We start from the raw sequence: 9,000 nt of genomic DNA, 5'->3' as shown, positions 1-9,000 counted from the left end.
AGCTATCTGGCGTTGCAAGCTTCCAGAGGGTTTTGGCCACTCGCTTCTGGACAGTCAGGGCTGCTCGCATCCGGGTGTCCTTGCGCTTCAGGGCAGGGGACAGCAACTCACAAAGTTCCAGGAAAGTTCCCTTACGCATCCGAAAGTTTCGCAGCCACTGTGATTCATCCCAGACCTGCAGCACTATGCGGTCCCACCAGTTCGTGCTTGTTTCCCGGGCCCAGAATCGCCGTTCCACACCATCAACATGACCCATTGCCACCATGATGTCCACGGCGCGGGGTCCCGTGCTTTGCGAGAGGTCTGTGCCCCTCTCAGACTTAATGTCCTCACTGCGCTGCCGTAGCCTCCTCGCCCGATTTCTCAGCATCTGCCTTTGAAAAAGGTGGATGATAAGGTGCGAGGTGTTGACAACGGCCATAACTGCAGCGATGATCGCAGCGGGATCCATGCTCGCAGTGCTGTGGCGTCCGCGCTGTCAATCACCAGAAAACTGCGCGAACTGATCGCCCGCCGGCGCTTTCAGGGAGGGAGGGCGGGAGTGAGGGTTGAATGACGACAGTTACCCAAAACCACCCTTGACGCATTTTTTGCCCCAGCAGGCATTGGGGGCTCGACCCAGAATTCCAATGGGCAGCGGGGACTGCGGGAACTGTGGGATAGCTGCCCACAGTGCACCGCTTCCAATGACGCTTGCCCCGTTACTGTGGACTCACAAAGTCGAATTACTGTCCTTAGTGTGGATACACACGTTTGACTTTGTAATATCAGTTCCACAAATTCGCTTTAAGTAAAATCGAACTACTCTCGTAGTGTAGACATACCCTCAGGGATCAGTTCTGGGTCTGGTTCTGTTCAATGGCTTCATCAAGGGTTTAGATAATGGCATAGAGAGTACACTTATTAAGATTGTGGCGATACTAAGCAGGAAGGGGTTGCAAATGCTTTGGAGGACAGGATTAAAATTCAAAATGATCTGGACAAACTGGAGAAACAATCTGAAGTAAACAGGATGAAATTCAATATGGACAAATGTAAATTACCCCACTTAGGAAGAAACCATCAATTGCACACATCAAAATTGGGAAATGACGCCTAGGAAGAAGTACCACAGAAAGGAAAGTGGGGTCATAGTGGATCACAAGCTAAATATGAGTCAACCGTGTAACACGGTTGCAAAAAAAGGCAACATCATTCTGGGATGATTAGCCCGAGTGTTGTAAGCAAGACACAAGGAGTAATTCTTCCTCTCTACTCTGTGCTGATTAGGCCTGAACTGGAGTATTGTGCCCAGGAAGGATGTGGACAAATTGGAGAAAGTCCACGGGAGAGCAACACGAATGATTAAAGATCTAGAAAACATGACCTATGAGGAAAGATCGAAAGAATTCGGTTTGTTTAGTCACAGAAGAGAAGACAGAGAGGGGACATGATAACAGTTTTCAAGTACATAAAAGGTTGTTACAAGGAGGAGGGGAAAAATTGTATTCATCAACTTCTGAGGACAGGACAAGAAGCAATGGGCTTAAATTGCAACAAGGGAGGTCTAGGTTGGACATTAGGGAAAAAAATCTTGTCAGGATGGTTAAGCACTGGAATAAATTGCCTAGAGAGGTTGTAGAATCTCTCTCATTGGAGGTTTTAAGAACAGGTTAGTCAGGGATGGTCTATATCAGAGGTCTTAAAACATGCGGCCTGTGGGGCTAGTTCCTGCAGCCTGCAAAGCTCCCCGTGGCCCACTCCCCACCCCCTCCAGGCCAGGGGTGGGCAAACTATAGCCCCCGTGGCACCGCAAGCCCTGCGCCGCTCCCTGAAGCGGCCGGCACCACGTCCCTGTGGCGGCGGGGCGTGGGGGTGGGGGCAGAGGGCTCTGTGCGTTGCCCTCCCTTCCAGGCACCGCCCCTCCGCAGCGCCCATTGGCCGGGAACGGGGAACCGCGGCCAATGGGAGCTTCGGGGGAGGTATCTGGAGGAGCAGCAAGGCCAGTGCACGGAGCCCTGTGGCCCCTTCCCCAGGGGCCGCAGGCATGTGGTTCCGGCTGCTTCCCGGAGTGGCGCTGGGCCAGGGCAGGCAGGCAGGGAGCCTGTCCTGGCCCCGGAGCTGCTCTAGGTAAGTGGCACTGGGCCGGAGCCCGCACCCCAACCCTCCTGCACCCCAACTCCCTTCCCTGAGCCCCCTGCCGCACCCTGCACCCATCCTGCACCCCAACTCCCTGCCCTGAGCCCTGGCCACACCCCGCACCCCTCCTGCACCCCCTGGGAGCAGGGAGGGGGTGGAGTTAGGGTGGGGACTTCAAGGAAAGGGGTTGGAATGGGGGCAGGGAAGGGGTGGGAAAGGCAGGGAAGGGGCGGGGCCTAATAGAAGGGGCAGAGTTGGGGCAGGGCTGGGGGCAACAGGGGAGGGGTGTCAGTGATGTGGCCCTCGGGCCAATGCACTAGTCCTCATGTGGCCCTCGTGGTCATTTGAGTTTGAGATCCCTGGTCTAGATAATATCTAGTCCTGCCTTGAGTGCAGGGGACTGGACTAGATGTCCTCTCGAGGTCCCTTCCTGTTCTAGGATTCTATGGTACTAGAGCAATAGTTGGAGATTTCCCGAAAAGCCTCACTGTAGACAAGGTCTATGAGTGGGAGCGAGGATCTCCTGTCAGTGGCTCCAGGCTAAAATCCACAAGCAAATACTGATGGCTGTTCAGAGATGGTCACTTGAAAAGAGGCGATGGGTCTCTTGTCACTTACCCTGAGCTACAGCGTAGCCGTCTCCTGTCCTCCCTGCAGAGAGAAGGCAAATTTCAGTGAATGCCGCTCCCGAGATAGGAACCGACTCCGATCTGTGTCCACAGCTCAGAAACAGGACCCCTGGCGCCAGTAATGGACTCAAGGTCCCAGGCGCTCACTATCGGCGGGAGAGAAAGACACAAGACAGTTTCCAAAGATCTCAGCCCACTGGCTGCTGGGCTCGCTGGAAAACCAAGCCTCATATAAACTGTAACCCGCACCAAGGTTCTGGGTCTGGCCCTCCAGCAGCTCCCATCGGGGTCATTAGCTCAGTCCCACAGTGGGACAGTCACACAGTACTGACACTGGCTCCTGTATTGCTGTTGGCCTTAGGTAGGTGTGCAGGGCCCGGCAAGTCCAGGAAATGCCCCCAACCCAGCCACTTTACCTGGGCATTGCTTTTTCCAGAAGAATACTCCGATTATAACACCAATCAGGACAGCTGCAGTGATAACTCCAGCCACAATGGGAATCAGACTATTATTTGGTTCTGAAATGGAATGGAGAGAATGAGCAATGGGGAAAAATCCCCCACTAAAACCCCCCTTTCGTCCCAGTGCAGGGATCAGTCAGTCAGCTCCCCAGATAAGGGCTGAATCCTGCAACCATCCACCCCTTCCAATGCAGCCACCATGCACCTACCAGGCATTATACCCCACCACAGAAAGTCCTGGACACTAGACCCAGCCTCTACCACTTCAATTCATAATAAATATTTAGCACTTAAAATAGAAGACTTTTATAACATTAATCAACCTTCATAAACCGAACTATGGGAGAGCACAAATGTCAGTCTCGTCCCTAAACGGGAAAGGGGGAGACTTGCTGAAGATCACACAGTGAGTCAGTGAAAGAGCCAGGAATAGACCCCAGGAATCCTGACTTCCAGCCCCTCCTCCCCTAACCCACCTGCCCCCACTCCCCTTCCAGAAACAGAACCCAGGAGTCCTGGCTCCCAGCCCCTAACTCCCCCTTGACCACCCTGACTTTCATGACTAATGGAACACAGTCCCATTCTGTGATTCTGGTGACAAACTGGAAACTGACCTCAAAGCTCTGGATTTCCCTGCCATGAATATAGTTAGACACTATGCGTGTTTTTTGAGGGGGCAGGAAGTGAAGAGGGGACGACAGAGATATTTTAATACTGTTCTTGGTTTATATGAACCTGTTAAACCCCAAGTTCTGTATACACTTTAAGTTTCATTAATCAGCTTCTCCTGTTGTCTGAAAGATCCACATAATAATACAGCAAAAAGAAAAATATTTCTAAGAGAATAAGGAAATGTGGTTTATGACACAAAAATTGGCAGGGGACGTAGTAGCAGGATTATGATGTGAAACCATCTGTTGACTAGATTTCCAGTGCAGGCTGCCCTTTTAGAAATTGTTTGCACTTCCAAATGCTGCATTTTTCCACTTCCCAATTAAACAAGCAAAAAGATGGGTAATAAATTCTTTCTCGACTTCCTTGTGCTGGGGCATAGGAGACACTCCCCCGATGCAGGGCTCTAATCTGCCTCCTCGCTCCATTCCAAGGCCAGACCCTCTCTTCCAGCATCACTGCGCACAGAAACAAGCTGCTCCCAACATTAAATCTCTACCTCTGGCCACATGGGCCCATAGAATCGTGTTTCTGAGAACCTGCTGAATCCTAGGACTAGAAGGGACCTCGAGAGCTTATCTAGTCCCGTCCCCTGCACTCATGGCAGGACCACGAGTGCATGAAGTTGAGAACGGGCTGGAAGCTGAAGCAAGACCAACTCTGTCTGGAAATAAGGGGCAGATTTCAGCTTCTCCTGGGATGTGATAAATTCTCCATCCCTTGGAGACTACATCTGGAATGGAAATCTCTTTCTGAAGGATCAGCGCTAGTTTGCCCACAGATGACCAGACTGTGATTCCCCCCTGCCCTGGACTAGGCAGGAGCTCAGATCAGATGATTAGAATGGTCCCTTCAGGCCTTAATGACTCATTGTTAATCTTCTCCCTTCAGAGACACTGTATTGCTGAGATGTATCCAACAGCCCCAGAGGCAGCAAACTGGAGAGCAAGACATGAGCCCCAGGCACTGTGGGTCCCAACTCTAGCACAAGAACTTGACTGCAGGGGGACAGAGCCAAAGAGGACAGGGCCTCACAGACCCTGAGAAAGTCCAGCTTCAGCCTATAAATCCAAATGAGAATTTTTCAGGGGTTGAGTTTAATGGATTCCCCCTCTCCCACTAGGAAAACAGGCAAACACACAAACTCCTTACCCCAGGAGACAGAGAGTGGCTCTAACAGGCTTTCGTGCTCCACTTGACATGAATAATGGGCTTTGATCTTGGGATCAATCTCCATTGTCACCTAGGTCTGGTAGGTCCCATCCCCATTGGGTAGGATGCCTTCAGAGTAGGTCTCCTGCTGTCTGCTCTCCCCATTTTTCAGCCAGGTCACGGTGATGTCCCGGGGGTAGAATCCACTGACCTTACAGGAGAGGGTGGTGAGGCCGTCACGAGATGACCTGTCGCTCACTCTAGCTGTTGGGCACACTGGGAAAAAGAAGAAACTCAAGTGAGGTGTTTTCAAGCTCTAATCCAGGCAGCATTTTCTAGAGCTTTGCAGCATGACATTCTGAGACCCGAGCAGTGGGAGAGGATGAGAATCCATGAGACAGAATCCCTCTGATGAGAGAGAACCATCATGTTAGAGGATTTCTGTGCCGAATTCACAGTATCAGCAACGGTGAATCCTGAATCCAGGTCCCTGACCTGGCCTCTGCTCCAAACCACAGAGACACAAATACCTTGACAGGCTTCACTAAACTCCAGATACAGGTGTCAATCACACACTAGGTTTGTACCCATCTCCTCTCAGTCCCTGGATTTGAAAGAGAGGAGAATCTTGCCCTGGCCAGGGAGCAAAAACTGGACTGGATAAACTGACCAATTAGAGATGGAAAGGGCCCATTAAACAAAAAGTGACACACAGTGCTAAATTGCCCCTCAAACGAGCTAATATGAATTGGCTAATTTCTTGTAGGTTGTTACCAAATCTATTTACCCCAGTATTATGGATTTCAAAAGGAATTATGCTAATGTTGAAAAATCAGTTTCCCAGCCCCCTGGCACTGAAATACCCATTACAATGCTGTGTATGGATTTTTCTTGTTGGCATTTGTAAAGATGGCAAAGGACAAGATAATGTTCTGCTGAGGTTTGTGAGAGAAATAAGCAATTAGTATAATTGTTGCAAAAAACTGGGTAGAAATTTCAAGTAACCTTGAACAGCAAGCGCAAACTGTTTGGGAAGGGAAAGATCAGGGTGTGTAATGATGCTAACTAATCTGGGAAATGTGTGTATGTGGTAACAGACAAGGTACATAAACAGGTAATAGTGAGTTAACATTTTGAAGCAGACTGTCCTCCTGAGTTGGAGTGTTAAAGCATTTAACCTCTTCCCTTCTATGTTTGTGATTAATCTTTAACTAAAAAGCTTTGGTAATAAATTTGAGTGTGATTATCTGGTGTCTTATTGATAAAAGAATCAAAAAGTAAGTATGAAAGTGTTGCAGCAAAGGTAGGTCTTGAGGGGGAAAACTTTAAGGACAAGGGGAGCCTTCTTCCAGGTTAGTATGGGGAGGACAATTCCACATGTAGGGAATGGCATGGAAGGAAGCACATAAATGACTGTAGGAGAAGTTTGGCAACAAGGACAAAGCTACCATCATTGATGGAACACGGGCTGGGGGCAACACAAGAAATATGATGGTACAGACAGTGAATAGGGAAGAATTACATGGTGAATGAAGCTGGTGTCCATAGAAGTGGCACTTCCATAATTAAGCAGAATGCTCTAACATGCACAAGTACAGATTGCCTTGATAACGGCTGTGTCACATCAGACGAAGAGGTAGAATTTGTGATGTGAAGTTGCGCTCATTTGGTCAAGTGGCTCTGGAGATGCAGCTTCTCTACAGTGAACTGCTTTTAACATTTTCAATTTCTTATCTTTTTTTCCAGCAGAACTGATGGGGAAGGGGTTGTTTCCCCACCTATCCCTGGTGCAAGGTTCGCTGAATATCCCCCTACCCACCTGCTCCAGTTTGGAACTGGGGCTGGGGAATGGAGATGTAGCCAGTAGTGTCCCCCTAGGTGGGGCTTGTCCCCCGCCTTACCTTTCCTCTGTAGAGTCTCCTTCCCGTACACTAGAGCACTCCTTAGCCAGGAAATACAGTCCCCCTCCAGGTAGTGATTCCATCCCTGGTTATCATCTATTTCAGCATCCCATCTCCTCTTGGTGATCTGAGCCCCAATATCTGCTGCTATCCAAGTCATGGTCTCCTTATCGAAGGTAAGAAAGTCTCGTCCGTCATATGAATCCTGGTAAAACCCCTGAATGCTGTTGTCTTCCCGGAGATCACAGCCGAATATTGTCTGGATAATGTGAAACCCTGAAACACAGCTGAGGGTCAGAAGCAGTCTCTCTCTGAAAATCTCACCAAGACCCCACTGCAGGTAGCCCAGTGGTTCTTCTTCTTGATACTGGGCCCTCCCTCCCCTGAGAAATGGGGTTCCCACTTATGCTGTTGGGTCCTACACCCTCCCAGCTCCTTTCAGGAGGGAACCCAAACCCGCAGGGGGCGCCCTCTCCATCTGTTGGGTCTTGTACACTAAAGAGCCCCCACTGCAGAGAGCTCACAACCTTCAAGGAGTACCTCACTGCTGCTTGTTCTTGTATGTTCCCTGCAGGGGGAGCAGGGTGGCACAACCCCAAATGGAGTACTCCGGATATTGCAGGGATCTATCCCCTCCAGCTCTCTTCTGCTCTCTGAGGATCCCCCCAGTTCTCATAGTCAGGGTCATTCTGGAGAAGCGAGGGAGTTCAGGGTGTCTGTACCCCACTCTCTCCTGCTCTGGTTGTATTAACTTTGCAGGGTCCTCAGGGTCACTTGGTCCCCCACCTCCATCATTGACAGTACCCCCATGCCCCTGTGAGGAGGGGGTACAGGTCTGTCCCCCCCTCTGCTCAGGTTTAATGATCTCACAGAATGCCCATGGTCACTCTGTTTCCCTGCCCCATCTCCACCGTGCCCCCAACTCAGTCTAGGAATGGCAAAGAACCAACTTGACCTCTTTTTCACATGGCCACTGTCTCAAGGTGATTCCCTGTGAGGATCAGGCCACTGACGGCCCTTAGTTCAGCTAGCCACCATTTTCCTACAGCCAGGCTAATCTTCACAACAATGGCCCCCATCTCGCACACAACCAAGAGCAGACTCAGTTAATGGAGCCACCCCTGGGCTGATAGGAGGCAGGGAGGGAGACTGGGGGGGAGGGAAGGGGGATGGGGACAGGAAGGAGATTTAGGGGAGCAGGAGAGAGGCTGTGGTAAACAGAGAACACTGTGGGGATCACGAGGAACACTGAAACGTGGGGAACGGAACAGACCCCTAGCTTGGCAAACTGGGTAGAATGTCGGGGCACAAAAATAACTCACACAGGTTCCCAAATATTTTCACCCCTCCCCCACCCTGCATTAGATACATCGAGGTAAATGCCAAGATTTTCAGCAATGACTAGTGATTTTGGGTACCTAACTGAGACCCTTTAAAGGGGCCTGATCAGAAAGTGGGAGCACCCGGCCTCTGAACATCAGACACCCAAAAATCACTAATCACTTGTGGAAAACATTACAAGTAACAACAGCTACAGAAAGGTTAGTAACCATTTTTTCTTCTTCAACTGTTTGCACATGTCCCTTCCATGTTCGGGGACTCCCAAGCAATACCATAAGAGGTGGGCTCGGAGTTCATGGACACATGGATTACAACACTGCCCAGCCAAACCCAGTGTCATCTCTCACTTGGTGGGTAATGGCGTAGTTGGAAGAAAAAGTATGTACTGACGCCCAGGTCGCTGCTCTGCAAATGTCCTGGATCAGGACTGGGCCATGAACGCCACTGAGCAAGCTTGTGCTCTCACAGAATGGGCCGTAAGGCAGGCAGGTGGTGGGATACCTGCCTCCTCGTAGCACATGTGAATGCACAATGTAATCCACAATGAAATTCTCTGAGCCAAAAGGGGTAGGGTTTTCATCCTATCAGAGCGATGTGGATTTATGGATCAGCTTAGGACACCTGCCTAACATCCAGAGGGTGGAGATGTCATTCCTCCCTATTCTTGTGCGGCTTGAGGAAGGGAATGGGCAGGAAAATACCCTGATTACTATGAAACTCCAAGAT

The 9,000-nt window shown here is 50.2% G+C and overlaps 1 pseudogene; it reads right to left on the bottom strand.

The window, feature by feature from the left end:
- Nucleotides 1–6: 6 nt before the first annotated feature.
- Nucleotides 7–8,993, bottom strand: LOC135980249 (class I histocompatibility antigen, F10 alpha chain-like; annotated as a pseudogene).
- Nucleotides 8,994–9,000: the final 7 nt, after the last annotated feature.

This window comes from Chrysemys picta, unplaced genomic scaffold (assembly GCF_011386835.1).
Source record: "Chrysemys picta bellii isolate R12L10 unplaced genomic scaffold, ASM1138683v2 scaf2365, whole genome shotgun sequence".
In the NCBI taxonomy this organism is placed as follows: Eukaryota; Metazoa; Chordata; order Testudines; family Emydidae; genus Chrysemys; species Chrysemys picta.
This window is presented reverse-complemented; position numbering and strand designations above follow the sequence as displayed.